The 18,671-nt window shown below is 39.6% G+C and overlaps 1 protein-coding gene across 1 annotated transcript in view; it reads right to left on the bottom strand.

The window, feature by feature from the left end:
• LOC126759379 (uncharacterized) overlaps positions 1-18,671 on the bottom strand; it is a 41,460-nt gene that overhangs the window by 20,572 nt on the left and 2,217 nt on the right. The gene's annotated exons all lie outside the window — the stretch shown is intronic.

Here is an 18,671-nt window from a genome sequence, read left to right as displayed (position 1 = left end):
GTAATTTGCAAGTCAGTCTTGTAAGATTGTCTCAAGTATTTCGAATTTGCTCGGCAACTTTCATTCGTTTGACATTATTAGTGCAATAGGAAATTTATGGCTTTTCTATGCAAATTGTAATGATTTGTTGGGAAAATATTTTGATGTGTGTGAGAGCAAAATATGTAAATTCTGGAAGCGTTTCCGTTTCAAAGTATCATTTTTCAGTGTGTAGCTTTTCAGCGGCAGTGTGCATTAAGTAAATGAGTGTGGTATTGGATTTTAATGTAATTGTGCGGCACAGCAGTGTTCTAATATAAGCAGACAAGGTGATAATTTCATGGCAGATAATTCCAATTTTGACATATCTTATTTTTTAGACAAAGTTTTACGTAGACAAATGTGCTTTTCATCCTTTGAATTGGAGCCTTATTGTATTGAAATTTTCATATAGAAGTACATATTTAAAATATGTACTGGTTTACAGAATTCAGAATTTTTATATCTTAAAACACATTTTAGTGACAGCTTTATAAAGCCTTTCATATTCCACAATAATTGATATTGTGGTTTATCGTTATATTTTAATTTTGCGTTAGGTTATGTTAAATGGCTTATCAAAGACGGCACGTGGACTGGTAACAGTAGTCCTTTGTGAAGCCATTGAAAATAAGAACTTCTGTGTTCGGACTTACAGATTGGCAAAACGCTTAGTAATCAATACAAATTTGCAAAGGCGCTTAATTTCAACACCCGCCAGTTCGGTGGAATGTCTGAAGGTATGCGCTCCCAAGTATCTAAGTCGTGACCTCCGAAACGCGGGACAGTCAAGAAGACAGTCAAGAAGGCGCATCTTCTTCCAAACAGCTTTTGCAGACGGCGTCTGGTAAGATTCCCAATCTTACAGAATGTACGCCAATAGGGCAGTGGCCCGTTAAAAGCCCCACAACTTGGAGGAGGCTAGCCTTACTGAGGGCGTGAGCGCAAGTACCGATAGTAGCCCAGCGTTGGCCAAGTATCCGCGAGTCCTAGCTATCTAGTAGTAGAACACAAGAGAATGCGGGAGCACCGACCCGCTCCCATTCTACCGATAATGATTCGAGAATGACTTTCCTTGCTAGCTCATCAGCTTTGCAATTACCTGTGATTCCGCTATGGCCCGGCACCCATACCAGTCTTATCACAAAGACACTGGATGGTAATGATAGCGAGGTTAGATACTCTTCGACCAACCCTGAACGCACTGTAAATGAGTTCTGGGCAAGTATCACCGCTCTGCTATTTGAGTAAATGGGCACTTCTCTAAAGGAGGACGCACTCCGGAGCAGCAAACCTGCTGCTATCTTTATCGCTGCAACTTTAGCCTGGAAGACACTTCAATAGTAAGGAAGTCTGAAACTGGAGTAGATAAAGAGCTCCCGACAGTAAACCTCTCCACCAAACATCCCCCCAAGAAGCTCACTCCGTCTCTCCTCCAACGGTTGGGAAGAACCCATAACTCCATCGTCGGTATATGGGCAGAGAAGGAGCCGCCAGGGTTCGGTTTGGCGACTCCGTGATTCAGATGATTCGGTACGCAGTCAAAGTGTGTGAGGATACCCGAGTGTTCAGATACCCGTTCTTTTAAGAACCCAGATTCTCTGAGTCTAATAGCCATACACCTTCCGGCGATGACCACGATTCCATGGTGCACCATTAGTTTGTGCACCACTCGAGTTTCTTTGCAAGTGTGGTAAAACCATCCACCACATAAAAACTCAATAGAACATAATGGGCTTGACTATGGTGTCATAGAGCCAGAGGACTACTTTCGGTGAGAGGCCCCACCTCTTTCCTACAGCAGTATAGGGCATTCGATGCTTTTTTTACTCTCTCTTCGATATTTGGTTGCATGAAAGCTTGCTATCCAGGATGAGCCCTAGATATTTCACTGTATCCGCCGGTTGCAGGCGAATACCTCCCATTAGTTGCAGCGGTGTACCAGAATCTTATATCTTCTAGTGAATAAAACCATATTTTTTACTTGGGATACCCTGTGAATTGGAATGATAGCTCCGTTCACTCTCCATATAAGGCTATGTCACACTTGAAACTATTTTTCCGCGACCCGAACTTATTTCTTCCTTACTTATTTCATTATAAATTATTCTACCGTTAGTAGTAAAAACTCTCGCTGAATTTAAATGTTGAAAAAATCCAAATTTCTCACATTTTCATCAAAGCTGAACATTTACTCAAGCGTAAAATCATCATCGAGCTGCCGTGTAATATATTTTAATCAATGCAAAGGATTCAATCAAATCGATTATTCACTGGCATTATTAGCCAAAATCGCTTGCATTGGAAAACGTGCCTTGTCACTTAGATGCCAGAAAACTGCGGTTTCGCTTTTAAAATGAAAATGCTTCAGAATTCGCCAGTCATTTTGCGGGATACAGTAAAAAATGAGTGATAATGACTTCTCTGCGTATACACACATAATTACATGCATTTTATCGATCATTGTCGACCTAATTGCATTTTTCCATTAATCTAAAAATTGCAAATGAAAGCAACTGTCCGCCTCTCTCACTACTCCATTCCTCTTTCTGCCATGCTATGCTGCGATGCTGTGCTCTAGTCATTCATTTTTTATGCACATCTGTCAAATGAATGCCATTTTTGACACGCTCGTACTGCGCTATTGACAATTGAGGGCGCTTACGGTGTTCTTGGGGTTTTCACATGCATGTGGTATATTTTTTGAAATGTGCACTGAATTGAAAAAATCCATGCATTGCAGGAAGGAGAAGGTGAGCGCGCGTTAGAACTGCAAAAACCGCAAATTTTCCTCGAGCAGAATATCTCGAAAATAGACGGTAAAAAGCAGAGGTTGAAAGAGATTAATTAGAAATTTTCGGATGAATGAACTGTGACTTTCGATGTTGATAGTAATTCGTACTGAATGACTATGTAATAATCGCGAACTTTGAGTTTCAAAAATTTTGCTTTAAATGCAACGTTTTCAGTAAATGTGGCAGCACATGTTTTTTTAGCAAACCTATAAAGAAATAACGAAAATCAATCATTAGTACGCCGACTTCTTAATTATACCCCTTCTTCCAAATCAAAGATGATGATCTGCCTTGAATCCTTCGATTAAACCTTAATCACATTATTAATGTAAACATGCTAATGGCTATGAAATGAACGCCGCTTATCGCTGAAAAGAAATCTCAGATTTCAAGTTGCAGTTATCGGCGTTACAACTGAAGTTGCTGTTTGCGCCTTTGTAAGCACATTCAAATGAGTCAATTACAATTACAAGATGCGATGCCACCCAGAACCAAGCCCAGCCGTTGCTTTCACCCATATCAAACTGTAACACATACTCGTGCACAGCCCGCTACCACCCCTCCAGATCTGTTGCTGCTGCAACATTCAGCGTGCATGTAAAACATATTTGGATTTATTTACCTAAACAAAAAATTAATAAGAAAAAATCCTTTAACTTACAAACGCAGAGAGGCAAATGCTGCACACAATATGTACGCAATGAGAAAAATCAACAAAAAACCTCAAGCAACTTGTGGGTAATGCGCCGCACCCCAGACATTCTTTCACTTCACATGCATCCTTTCGACAAACGACCGAGACGACCGTCTGTCCAAGCACCCTTTGACGTTCATTTTATATTTCATATGCATAATCTCGTGTCTCATATGCAGCATCTTGGAACACGCGTATCTTGTTTCATATCTGTCGCTCGCGCACTCTCGCACTCTGGCACTCTGTTGGCGCTTTTCGTGGTGGCAAATGCATCAAATTAGCGCGCCGCGCTTTCAGAACAAGTTTCTTGATTTTTTTTCATTTATTTGGATTTTTAAGCTGCCCATTTTAATTAAAATTTAGCAGCGAATTTACGTTTTTTAGGTGCATCTTTACCGGCGCGACGTGGCTTTGCTTGTCGTGCACTGGCGCGCGCAGCCCTTTCAGGTATCCTTCACGGCGCGCTTTCAATGAGAATTTTTGGCTGCATAATGTCTGCCGTTGGCGATAGAAAAAATGCACTTTTGTGTGCAATTGCACAAAAGTTTAGGAAAAAATCGAAAATTTTATAATTATGTGATTTTTTTGGCAGTTCACACAGCGCACATTCATCATCGCAGACATTTCGGGTTTTTTTTTGGTAGCCGCGCATGCGCAGCAGTAAAGCAATTTTTATGTGAATTATAAGACAAATGCAAATTGAGCGAACATATTGCGATTATTTACGCCAAGTAAAAAGAAAAATTAATGAATGATATTCAAAACACAAAAAAAAAACATTTCGTGCAGAACAAGTTAAGCCGTTGTGGATTATTTGTACAGCGGCAGCAATCATGTTTGCAATGTTTTTGTAGCTTAAGCGACCGTTGTTGCATATGCAATTGCTGATGCAGCCAAAAATTAGTAAATACTAAACAAAATGCTACAATAATAAAACAACGAGGCATGCAAAATTGCTTTATAACTGTTTTTGTTTATATTGTATTACAACGACAGCGCGCAGCTGTACCGATGACCGCACACGAAATAGAACCAGAAACAGTAGCAATATTGCACGCTTATCAATTTCGATTTTTGGCAAATTTTATGTGTTTTGACTGACAGTAGCGACAAAAGGCACAGTGGGCAGCTGTGTAAGTATTGCAGCGAAAATTCACTGTCGGCTAAGTGACTTAGAACCTTTGCTTATATATACATACGAACACTTTCTGTCATAAGCCAAGTGACATTCGAAGTACGGATATGCATATGCTTAACCACTTTCACCACGCAGCCAAGCAGCCAAGGGCGGTCTCATCTTTTCTCTATACAAACTTTATTCAAATCTGCTTATACTGCCAACTAATATTTATTATAGCAACCATAATCTGTAAATATTATTTAAGATACTCCTAACAGTTCATGCCACAAATCCGACGATACGTTTATTTTACTTTCTCTCACCTTTCCCCGCAAATTCGCCACCACCGAAGACATGTCATAAATTTTCACATTTATTTTATTTGCACATTCTTTCAAAATTTTATATGAATTTATGTGTGGTCAGACGTCTACCACGGGGAATTGAGTGGCCCGGAATTTGTGAATGTGGTCAGTGTTTTCAAAAGAAAAACGGCGCTCCATGCTTCGCTGATTACACCTAAGTTGGGTATATATACACATATACATATGTATGTACATGTATAGAATCGAATATGAATGTAGCTGTATTTGATTGAAATTTCACGTGACCTCTGCGTCCGCGTTCGGACGGGGTTACTCCATTCCACTCCATTACAAGTACATTAAAAAGTTTTTAGTGTTCAGCCATCGTGTCGTGGGAAAATTGAAATGCTCGGCCTGTGCTGCTTTCACCGGACGTTACGTCAACAACGCATGATATCGCAGCGCAGGACATTTGATCTTATCGGCTGCTAATGAGAATTTTATAGCGTCGCTTTACCACTTCCACACACGCAGCATGCTGAGAGCGCAACGAGTACTTTGAACAGGTGGTTAATTGAAAGTGAGTTTGCGGGAGAGGAAAAATGTCACCTCTGAAATAGCTATTTAATTGCTCTATTTAGCGAATACACGCTTCCCAACTGATACTTTAGCGAAAGCATAATTAAAAACAGTGGTTAGAAATTAGTGCTAAGCAAGCCAAAAACCAAGCTCATGTAACAAGCAACATACATATGTATGTATGTACATTAGTATATACCAGTTTCGTAAGGCAGAATGTCCGTAAATTATTTTCAAATGTTTTCGTTAATTGCCAATAAATTAGAAATTTCGGTCAACCAAACACATTTTGAATGTCAGTTAATGAACCGCTGCGAATTTCCCCAACCAAATTGCATAATTAACGCTGCATTTGCGTATTTTTTTGCATTCATGAGATACAGGAAATCACCATAAAAAATTGAAAATCACACTGCAGCCTGGATTCGGTCGTAAAAAGTAACTCTCAGTGCAAGACGTAACAGTGTCTGCAGCACACATTTGATCACAAGCAAAAAAGGTCGTCCGTTCGTCGCATTTTTTTTGCAATTTTCATGTAAGGTTTTTCGGACAAGGTCATAAAAAAGCAAATAAACTGAAAAATACTCGTAAAAATGTGAATAATATAATATTAGAACCATGTCCAATAGGACTTATGTGGTAATTAAGGCGATAAGATTGTAACAGGAAGGAAGGAGAGTAGAGTAAATGTGGTTCAAGAAAATGGGTCACATAACTTTTTGCAGCTCGTGTTTATTATACAAAAATGATAGCCAGAAGGTAGGTTGACAAAATACTCAGCACTTTGACATTGTGAATGCTGCATGGAAATGTATTCCACATTTACTAAGCTGTAATGACTACTTCAAAGCAATAATAAGCCACTTGAAACGAACTCACATGACTACTTTTGCAGAGTGCTGAAAACAGTATTTACAATTTTTCTAAGGCTAATTTTGTGCTAAGTTTCTGAAGTGTAGTGGACACGACTTTCATATTTCACTAAGGATGCGCTCGCACAAGCGCCATGAGCGCCGGCGCCTATGCTCATTACAAGATGCTAGTAATCTTAAAACAACGGATCTGTTTTATTCAAACCGACCACACGAAATTTGGCGGTTGGACACATTTCTTCTGCCCTCAGTGCACCACATGTCGATCACGATTTAAAAACATTTGACACAGGACTATTTTTTCCATGTACCAGCGGGTATATACTTACACATAGTTTGTATGAGCCCATGCCAAGTGCTGAGTGTTGAAATTGTCAACAAAAACTGATGATCACAGTTCCGAACCATCAGTGATCAATTCAGTTCAGTGAAATGATTAATGGTGCATCACACGTGGCAGTGAAAACTAACCATGCCTAAACGTCAACGGGTGGCATGTGCGGTTTGTGCGTCGCTTAATAAATTGGTCATCGGCTCAAATGCATATACATTCATCAAGTAGTTGCAGATTTTCTGATTTTACAGTCTCTCGAGATACACATACATATGTGTATATATGTATTAAACAGTAGTACTTGTTTATGCTTTCACTTCATTAAGGAATCGAAAAAGAAATCTGGGTGCATTGTTAATTTCGTTCAGGATAGTTCAAAGTAGTACAATTAGTGGTGTATTATTATTTTTTGTGCAAATTTCCGTTAACGCTCACACAGCTTATTTCTGGCAACGTGTTTTATAGTAAACAAAAAGCCCGTGGGCAATTAATTTCCATTCAATATTGTATGCTCATATTTCCAATTACATAACTGACCAAAAATACTAATTCAACACGAACAAACGCGCACAAACTAGTGCACGACAAAGTCCACAAGTAGCTTGTGGTCACCCTCGGAATGTGCACTGTCCACATTAAAACGCCTGAACGCTAATATCTCGCTGTTCAAACCGAACAAAGGCATTGTGTTAATCAAAATAATTTAAATTAGGCCACAGCGCCAATTATGCACGCTCCTACCACCACCACCGCCAGCGATAGAAAAGCTGCAAGCCAACAGCAGCAAAGCCATGAAGTTGTGGGCGTACAACTAGCTGAATTGCGGTCAAGCAGGACATTCCGCGCATGAGGCGCTTATGGTTTCGCAATGCTGCATAAATTTATGTGTGTGTGTGTCGCTTGTGGTCGTGTGCGCAGAGCGAGGGTGTAAATTTGCACAACATGCGCGTTGTTGGCGTTTGCGCAGGCGCAGTCTCTGACACGTGGACATATGGCACGCGGTGATCGCAAGGGTTGCCAACCAACTCTCAGGTGCCTGCAACAGTCAGTTGTGTGTAATGTGGATAGTAAAATTGTTGGAATTATGTGTTAGTGTGTCATGTGTATGGTTGTAATAGAATTTTCAAGTTGTAACAGTTGGCAAGGTTAATTTATGCAGTATTTTTTGTGATGTGTCTCAAAGGGAAGGTTTGTGTGTTGGTTGTGCAAGTGAGGTGGCTTACTTGACGCGTGTGTTCAACTAAAATGCTTGTCACTATCAATGTCTCCCTCGCTACCGCCACCGCTAAGCGGTTGGCACTTCAACCGTTATCGTCTACTTGTCGATGCTTATCTAAAATGCTTAACAATCGGACAAAAGTCACAAGACATACATGAACGTGCTATACCCCGAAACGTGTCTTCAATGCGAAGACGCTCACTTCTTTTACAAAAGCATTAAATTTATGTAAATTTAATATTAAAAACATACAGTTTTCAGGAAGCGTAACCAAGCGTTTTGTATAATTTATGAGCGAATCCCACAGCTGAAAAGAGCGCAACCATATGGCCACATTATGTTGTTAATTCATTGGAACTATAAAATGTGGAGCTGTCACATAGTAGCTACTCATTCCGGCATGGTGAGGGGCAACCCCTTTCAACACTTCATAATTCAGTTGCTGGTTAAAGTTTCTGAAGTTTTTATTTGAAATAAACTGGCGGTTCGTGGACTGCTGGTTTCATTGTTACATGACCAGGTGATGGGTATTCATCAAACATGTATAATGTAGAATGTAGCCCTGAATGAAATTTTTTAAATTCAAAATCATTTAACAGAAGGCCGTTTATAAGGTTATGTTAAATGGCTGATTCTAATGTCGCACTTGGATTGCTATATGTAGCCAAAGGACTGCCTTAAAAATTTAACTCCTGTAATTCGAACTTGCAAATCAGTAAAGCGCCTTGTGGCGCTATACAGTAGTAGAACAAACAAGGTGACTCGCTGCCATTCATAACGAAGTTAATCAACCTGGAGCGAAAAGTGGATATTCACTTCTCTGAAGGAGGCTGCACACCGGAGCAGTAAATCTACCACTACCTTAATGGCAGCAACCTCTACTTGAATAAATGCTGCAATAGTCAGGTAGTCTGAAACTGAAGTTGATAGAGAGTTCCTTCCGCCTAAGTTTTGACCCATCCGTAAAAAAACTTACTGCCTCTCTCCTGCAACGGTTTCTACAGACCCAGAGGAGTCGTTTGTAAGGGACTCATAAGCCGTACTCTCTTTTTCTATTTTAATGTGTTTTGCTTTTAACTTGACTCTCATTTTCCGAGTGATTTTTGACAGTTATTCTTGTAGTTATTTTTGGTTTTTGCATATTGTTCATTAATTATCATTCCGTTCACTTTCGACAAGTTCCTTCATTTTCACACAGTCTTATTGCGATCTGCACCTTTATTACTATTATAGACTCCACATTCTTTAGGAGCGTATGCATTCTATGCTATTCTGCTTAAGAAATTGTGAAACATCAAAGGTACTCCAGCTTGTCAACAGTCACATTTTATGATTTTATGACGTTTTCGCAATTATTTTCCATACTCAAATACAGTCGAAAACGAATCAAATCGCAAATTAAATTTTATGAGCATATTTCATGTCTCTATTAACATTGTTGCTGTTGTTGTGTGGTGAAATAACATCAGAAGTGAAAACAATACCGGACACATAAACATCAACTCAATTGACAGTTGATGGCAAACTGACACCCCAAAAGTACATACGGCGATCTACCGTCACAAATCTCGGCTTACTAACCCTCCTCACCTTAACTTCGCTTCAGTGGCAGAGTACACCCAAGGGAAAGCCATAAAGTACACGCAAAATACATAAAGATAAATTCTTGTAAATTGTAAGAAAATAAAGAAAATTGTTTTGGTAACAGCGTAGGCCTGTGCCAAACTCATAAACTTTGCACTTTTAATACACGCATTCCAACGTTTTTCGGCACAGCATCCCTTAGGCCCATCTCGGCGCATCATGACTTGCACTGTGCGTCCATCTGCTTTGCTATTAGGATGGACGCCGTGTGGCATGCCAAATTTTGCCATGCTTGAGTGGCATTTCAATAATAAATTTTTACATAACCAAATTCTAAGCTGGCCTTAAATTTAGAATATTCAAAATGCGATTAGACATACGTAATTAAGGTGTGCTGTGTGCCGAAAAGAACTGAAAATTTCGGAAAATTTCGCCGTGCGAAAATTACAAATGCATACATACATATGCAAGTATACTATGTACACATATGCCTATTTCAAAGAAATTTCCATGTTCAATTTTGGGTAAAATTTGGTTAGCCATGATTTATGCATTTATACTTTTTTGTTCTTAATTTAACCGCTTAGGAATAAATCTTTTTATATTTGTGAACAAAAAAAGGAAATTTTTTATTGTGAAATAAATATGCTGAAATCGCTATTGAATTAGGCACATATTTTTGACAAACCTACCAAGCTATAACCTTTATTATTTAAAGTTTTTAGGGCCTTGCCTTGTTTACAAATCGTACATCAATAGATATAATAGTTTGGGTATAATATTCAGAGGTGTGAGAATCAGTTGCTGATCCGTAAATTGGAATAGGCATCGCACAGCAATACCTCAAAAATAATATTATAAATAATAATAAGTGCATTGGTTACTGCGGGTTAGCTAATATCTTCGACTTAAGTAAGCCTCTACCTATGTACCTATATACATACATATAAACTTAACTGAATATGATGCCATATTCTATACAGTACTCGTATATTATTGTTTAGAGCATAGCATTGCATCGCCACTGATTTCCTTGCAGTTGATACCTCGCGTTTCTGCAAAGTAAATAAATATATTTGCGAATTATACTCTCTCACGATATAAAAAATGGTTTTATATTTCTCTTATCTTATGTACACACGTTACTTTAAGTATGTGCCCCTCATTTTCATTGGTATTTGCAGTTCTCTATTTTAGGCAACTTTTCAGCCTTTGCTCACTTCTTTAATCCTCTTTTTACAAACAACATTTTCCTTGGTTTTTTCCCTTTTTAAGCATTTGCGCCGTTTCTAGTCAAATATCGCATCATTCTGCGCCTCATTACTTTCTAATAATCCAAATGTTTATTCTGTCAGCCTCTGCCTGCTTTCACCATTTTTCATCATCCCTTTGTTATAACTTTTCAATGCGTTTTCAAATCAATTTTAATGTTTTTTTTTTATCAATTTAATATAGAACTTGGCACGTCATTAAGCCACTGCTATCATGTGAACCTAGGCAATGGATAGGTATGCAGTCTTCTACTGAAATTCGCGAGTTTTTTCGTTATTTTTTCCCTCGCATTTTTCACTGAATTTTGTGCCTTCGTGTCATTTTTTAAGGGATTTCCAACGAGGTTTAAATTGTGGGTACCTTTACATTGCTTTCTGTGGATATACAAATTTGTTGCGGTTTCAATGCTGACAATGACATATTCCTTCGCGTTCCTTTGTAAGCAATTTTTCAATAAGACAAACAGACAACCATTAGCTATCGGTTCATTATATTTCAAGTTAAATTATTGTTTAATAGTGCTGGTATTGTTTCTAATAAATATTTAATTCGTTCTACTAAAGTGGCAAATCACTACGTTTTATGGCGTATATGTTTTAATCCTACCAGCTTCGGTCCTTCATGGCTAACCTGCTTGCCTTTTGTAATTAGCTTTACATTGTTTGTTTGCTAACGAAGCACCCTGCATTGTTCTATTTGAAAAGCACATAATACACCACCCCAACTCACCCCACCTTTCACTTCCGTTCATACCGAGTTTTTTCTGTGGCCGCTTACCGCGCACAATAACGGCCGCCGTGAGGTGGCGCATTTATTCAATTTAAATGTGCGCCAACACACATTTGACGCAAATACATATACATAACTCTATTGCGTTTTCCAACTCATTTTCCATAAATAGCTCACAGCTATGTCAAACAAATGCTTTTATGATTTCACATAATTTTCAAAACTGCGCTCCATTGTTACACAAGTGCTGCGCTCGCTTATCCTGCCAAAGCACATTCATAATTTTACCAAGTTTTCCACCCCTCTGAACCAGTGGTTATTTGTATTTGATCTTTTTATTTGCATTTCATATGCATTTTCAACAAATATTTAATTTTACGGTTATGCAAATATGCCGTCGTCTCTTAAGCTCCGTTAAATTGACGAAATAAGTGGGTTGGTGAACCGCTCGCTTGCGCATGCTCACGTGACCGTAAACCTGTTTACATGATTTGGCGTCAATACTAAGTCAATCGGCGCGTGCCTGTCTAACGAACGCAATACTTTATATGACGTTTCAATGACCGCGCGGGATTATATGGAATAGCTTAACTCAAGTGATCTAAAAGGCTTTTAGTATCGTATTTAGCGCGCTAAAGTCATAACAAACACATATTGTATTGCATGTATTGGGTGAGAGCGCAGTGCTTTGCTTTCATTGCTGCATGGCATTTTCGTGAAAGCTTGATCAACAAAAATGATTTTATGGTAGTCGAAAAAGTATTTTCGTATTTCTAATCAAACTTCAACTTAATTTTTATAGCGAATTTATTTTATTAGTCATACAAAAATCTATTTTATGCTTTCCTCCCGCAAAAGCGTTTTTCTTCTCACTTCCAAACACTAAGTAAACCCTTCGTAATTTATTTTTTACTTTTAATAAAAAGTTCGTTGAAAAAGTTTCCCACATGGTGTGTCTTTCCCACCGCCCGGTTAATACTCAATTAAACCTCGCTTTTAGTTTTTACCATTGTAATCATGCCACAGATGTCAAAGTTTCTCTTTTACTAAGTATTACAAATGCCCGTTATTGTTCTGCCAGTCTAAACGTTTTGCAGACTGTAGAATTTGATCTGTCAACAATGACAACTAAATGTCACTTAGAATAGTTATAAAGTTACAAGCGTGTGGCTGGGTGACTACCGAGCGCCGCAACAGTCGTCACTTGTTTTCACTCCGCTAAACTTATGCAGCATTTGTGTTGCTCACAGTTTCATTCGCGTTGACAAAGCGCCCGCCTTGTCACAACCGCCCATGAGTTTTCCACTTAAATGCTGTTTTGGGAGGAAATTACCGACAAAAGTGGAAATTCAGTCAGCAGCCGCTGTATGCTGTCGCTACATTTTTTCGTGTTTTTTTATACCAATTTTTGTGACAGGACAGCTGAAAGCGCGTGCTGACATGTGTAATCGCTTGGAAATAAACGTTGCCTTCCCCCTCACTAGCTGGTAAACGAGCTTCCTAACACTTTATAAATAGTAAATATTTTTTATACGCGTTTCAATGCATTTGAGGTATGCAGTATGGCCACCCTATATTGAGGGTTAACACAAGCAACTATCGTAGATTCTCATATTTTTTATTCACTCTTTCACTCTTTAGGGGCGGTTGTGTGATGTCCATCTCATGCCAATGCGCCCAGCTGACCAACGGACTCTGCCTAAGCACTTTTATATAACTCATCAGCAGCTATGGGTTGGGTATTAATGCTAGCATAGAAATAATCAGTAGATTTGAAGCTTCGGGCAGTGCTCCGACTGCTCTGTTAACCTGCCGCCGGCAATGCTTGCAACATGCTGCAGTGCGAGATGGTGCAATGCGCACCCTCGATTTGCATATTCACCGCCTATTGGGAGCGGCAAAGTGCCGAATGCGCTTCATTAACTTTTTGACTTCGCTTGCATTAAATTTTCATTTATTTTATTTGTACAACGAGGATTTTGCGCATTTTAATGAGGTCACGTGTAACGAAAACTGCAGGCCGACTACCGCCACTGATAGGCGTCTGCCACTCTTCATACACATATTCTTCAGCTGCCAATAGCGTACAATCGATGTATGATGACGTTTGAGTTATTTCGAGTGCGCTGCCGTTTTTATTTCCAAAACAAAAACCCGCCTCGCAACGGTTACAAAGACACAGCCGCATGAAAACAGTTTGAGAGTCTCCTGGGTACTTGACTACTTTCTCTGTTCGATTGGTCTATCCTCAAGTGCTTTTGTCGTAACTGCTGTGGCTTTCTTCTAAATACAGTTGCTCATTTCTGTTTTTTTTTCGAAACACTTCTGAACATCAAACAGATGTCTTCATATGAGTACTGTTGACAGCAGTGGACCCATGTGGAGGACGTGAAGATTCTGCATGTCCTTTTCGGTGGCAGTGAATGCGCAATTTTTATTATTCAATCGTAATAAAAGAGCACACCTAATTGTTCGTGCGTAATGCTGTGGAATCACCTACAGCAATGGCCTGTTCGGTCCGAAATAATGAAGTCTCGTGTGATTTTCATTTGAAAGTCTTTCTTAAATGTCACTTCATCAAATTTCAAAAGTCTACACAATGCTCTTGAGCATAAGAATGTGCCAAAGCGAAACTTATTCATTCGTAAACGAAAAATATGAAATAAAATTGTAATTTTCCATAATAGCGAAAGAATGTAGTTTTTTGCGCAACTACCCCGTTTCGACACGCACTCTCCCTCCAAAAGCATTTATTCCACATTCTGGCGAATCATGCATTCATCATGCAACACCTCGCAACGACAACGTGTTGAGGGTGCGATTCAGCGCTGTTGCCCGCGACGGCATTAACGTTGCATACGCTCATTATCCTGCCGCTCCGCTTTCAACGCGGATTTATGTGCGAATCATTTTGAGTAGCTGTCATTATGCGGCAGATGAGATTAAATTTGTACAAATAGTAACTTTGCGCTTTTCGAAACTTACGAAGGCACAGTCGCAGGATTGTTGTAGCAATAAAGCGCGCAAGTCAAGTGGGAGTCGACACACATAATGAGATTTCCGATAAAAGGTAATTTGGTTTTTATGCGCGAGTTGAGATTTTGAAGCAATTGATAATATGTGAGAAAACTTTTTCGAATGCTCTGGTCGTTCCCTAACTTTACTTGCTGAAATAGTGAAACTGAAATCTTTATTTTAGGGATTGACAAGTTGCTTGGGTTAAGTTTCATTATCTCTTTCGCATATTTAAAAATTGATTTCTTATATTAGTTGTCTCTCGACAGGCGATGCCAAACCAAACTTTTTACTGTCATATATGTATATGGTTTAATGTGTGTCACTTCCTTAGTAAGCTGAAGGTGTTGACATCCACAAATGGGCGGAAAATATCGATTAGGCCTCTAGAAAAGGCTTTTCTGACAGAATTTCCATCGGGTCCCAAACCCAGCGCACAACCCTATGGAAGGGATGTTTCGCTTTCTTACTTTAGCTCGCCTTCAAACGGATGTTCTTTGCCTACCCGGAGGATACTTGATCGTGAGCTGCTTGAGCCATATGTAAAATAATCGTTTCTGGCCACTCCCCTACTGAATTTCCTCACTTGCGTGAACTTCTGCACATGACTCCATCCTCGGACTAAATAGGCAATTGAGAAGTAAAATTCTCTCTCGACGAACAAAAATAAAACTCTATAAGTCACTCATTATTCCCGCCCTGCTATATAGCGCAGAGGCATGAACGATGACAATATCTGATAAGTCGAGGTTAAGAGTTTTGGAAAGAAAAGTTCTGGCGCGCTGTTGTTAACTCGGCTTTGACCGCGTAAACGGTTTTTACCCCAGTAAAGAAGAAGAAGAATATATTTGTTTACAGCTCCTACTTTTATCCTACCTTTACGCTGTTTACGCTTTTAGAATTTGCATTGAAAACCTACGGATATCAAGAGCTTTGCACTTCAAATCACTAGTCCTTGCCGTTTGTCTGTAGGTCCTACCTTTGGTTTGGTATTTACATAGTTATTGACACCATCAATGTGTGTTCTAATTATTTGGCAATTAAAATTAGTTGAATGTGAAATGTGCGGTTTGTGTCTGTAGATGTTAGCACTTAAAGGTCCCGTCATGCAAATACCACAACCGAACCCGTTAATCCATATTTCAAATATTGCTATTTGCAAACACGAAAGAACTTAGCCAGAACTCGAAGAACAGGGAAACGGTGCATTATTTTAAGTAACTAACAAGGTTTGAGTCAACCTTCACTTGGCATGGTCTACATTCACGCTCAGCAGGATACCAACGCTGAGAAGGGGCGTGTACGGCGGAACATCCTCAAATCGACGCATAAACAAATATATACAAAATGAATTATAATTATTAGATTTTGCTTACGTTCACCATCCACCAACCTGGGCGCCGAGTGCTTTGAGCTGCAGCATGTTGACAATAAAAAAGGGATTTGCATCTTGTTTGCTTTTCTAGAGCGCATCCAGTAACAACTTCAGGCCAAAAATGGTAGAATTGATGTTTAGGCAAAGTGCTGGCAGGATACTTTTCTCGTCGCTCACGGCAGGGTGCGCGGGCTGCTTGCCGCTGCATACATGCTTCAAACCTTTGTTTGCATAATATTTGCCAATACATAATTGCAGTTTGGTTACTTTCACTCAGCAGCACCATTCCAATGACCAGCTTATGAAAGAAATACAGCAAGCTCATAAGCCTATGGGTGTGTACGTGATGGGGTTCGCGCAGTTGTTTGTGGCTGTGAAGATTTACTTTCTCCGTAAGCAGCTAAGCAGATTTGATTAGCAGCGTGGAGGCTGAAAATAGTTGCCTGGTGTCACATCCGGGGGCAGATTAAATTTAAAAGATTTTTAAAATTTAGTGGTAGAATACAGGGCTCCTGTGGTTGAAAGTAAACAAAATGTGTGGTGAAGATAATTAGGGCGGTCTGTGTATTAGTAACAGCGACGCACAGATTTTGGTAACGGAAATAAAATGTTTGGTGATTGGAAACTGTTTAAAGCAGCAGAAATTAGCGATTTTTTTACAACAAGTTTCGATAAATCACTATAAATGTACCCAAAGGATAATGTCTTAAACCAAAGGAGAAAAGGACTTCGAAAGCATGCAAACAATCGCCAAAAAACCTTTATGTGTTCATATGTCTGCCTATATAAATATTGTCCGCAAGGATACGCTTTGGTGCGCGAAGAAATACCAATGACAAAACACACTCACAGGATGAATGCATGGATATGCATTGCAAAGCATAGCGCAGTACGACTATGAACTGGATTTACGCTAAAAATTGTGGAATAAGTAAATGAAGGTATATATGTACGTAGGTCGTAGCCGCAGATGCTTCCTTAATTTTGCAAATTACAAACTGCACACCGAACTCCTTTCGAATTTTCGCGCAGCATTTGGTGCAACATCAGCCGTCAGCCATCAGCCGAAGAAACTCGTAAAATTGCCCGCGGCAACGACCGCAAAGGCGCAGAGGCAGACAGGAATCAGTCGTTGCTTGAAGCAACTGCGCAGCATAAAGGTGCAACTGCGAAACAACGGAAGCAAACGGCCAACCTTGGCAACCAGTATTATATGAATTGAAATCGAAATTAAATCACGCCCTGCCACTACATAAGCGCAATAAAAACAACAAAAGGCATGTGTACGCGAAGCGAGGTAAAGGATGCACAGCTCTAGGGGAGTACGAATCCAAAGAAGTACGCAAAATCTCAGAGTACCGTTGCCTGTCAAATAAGTTGTCGTGCTACCCCAAGACGCGGAATATGCCTTAAGGCAACGACACAGCTGATTCAAGACCTGGAAGCTCGCACTTTGGCAACTGATTGACGATATGAATGAATTAGCTAAGTTAATATCAATTAAAATGGCAGCATCTGTGACAATTTGCGGTTAAAGGTATTTTATCACACAGAAACGCAATGGGAATTAATTACCAAATAAGGAGGTGATTTATCGAGGAAGAGAACAAAGTTTGAGAAGGTGAAGCATTGAACATTTTAGAAATTTGCAGCCCTGTTAATGTTTTAGAACACTTCAAAATTCATTGAAAACACCTTGCATTTCTAAGCAGATACAAATGGAAAGCAATTATTCAATTAGAAAGGTCACGCGGTGACGCCTTCTGAACCACAAATCCAATTGACCAATTGTGTCTGCTATAAGAAACAAGCAGCAGGTTTCAATTCTCCGAAACACCACCGCGAAACCGGCAACACATTTAAATCGTCCGGCAATTCGCATAGGAAATTTCAATTTGTCAGTAACTTTAGACAACAGCCACGTGCGCGACTGTAGGCAACAACAACTCCTACTCCCCACAGCAAGCATGGCACTGCCACCGAACTCAACTGACAAGCAGAATTCTAATCCAAATCCGTTACGCATTTGAAACAAAACAAACCCTCGGTACGAGGGAAAAACCCGCAGAAAATACGAATTGTGTAGACAAGAAAAACCTGTCGTTGGAAAAACAGGATTACGTAGCAGTAAATGTGGTGTAACCAACAAAAATGCTGGTAGAAAATGGAATTATTGTGCAGCGTGGCACAGACAACTGAAGGCGTTCCAGTGCCAACAAGTGTCGCACTAATTGATCGCCCGAATTTGGTGACAGCTGCGAAGACGCAGGCATGGCGAGATGTGCTGCTCGTATGTACGTGCAACAACCGAAGTTCTCAAATAAGGAGTAACTGGAAAGTGAACTATAACAGTGTAAGCGTGCCAACAATTCTTATGAATAGCTGTGCCAACGGGAAGCACCTGATCGTCAGCGTTTGACGGATTGTTTGCATTAACGAGCCTAAGTAAACAATTGCGTTAACTAATTGATAGGCGTTGCATATGTTGAAAGGCGCTTACCTACCTTTTACTGTTACCTGCTACAGTTACGAGTTGTTACATCTAAGCCATTGCTCCAAAGAGACCGTAGAATATGCGGGTGGAAACGACAAAGAGCTAAGAACAGGAAGTTGTTAAAGTCCGAACATACATATATAAATATAGTGCAGTCACATCTTCGTATTAAATGCGCGACTCGTTTGTTAGGTGCAAGCACTAATCGCAAGGAGTAAGTCTAAAGTGATCCAATCATATTTTTCTAATAAGTTGCTTTAAAACCT

The sequence above is a fragment of the Bactrocera neohumeralis genome, chromosome 5 (genome assembly GCF_024586455.1).
Source record: "Bactrocera neohumeralis isolate Rockhampton chromosome 5, APGP_CSIRO_Bneo_wtdbg2-racon-allhic-juicebox.fasta_v2, whole genome shotgun sequence".
NCBI lineage: Eukaryota > Metazoa > Arthropoda > Insecta > Diptera > Tephritidae > Bactrocera > Bactrocera neohumeralis.
The sequence above is the reverse complement of the archived record's forward strand: the minus strand, read 5'-3'. Positions and strand labels throughout refer to the sequence as shown.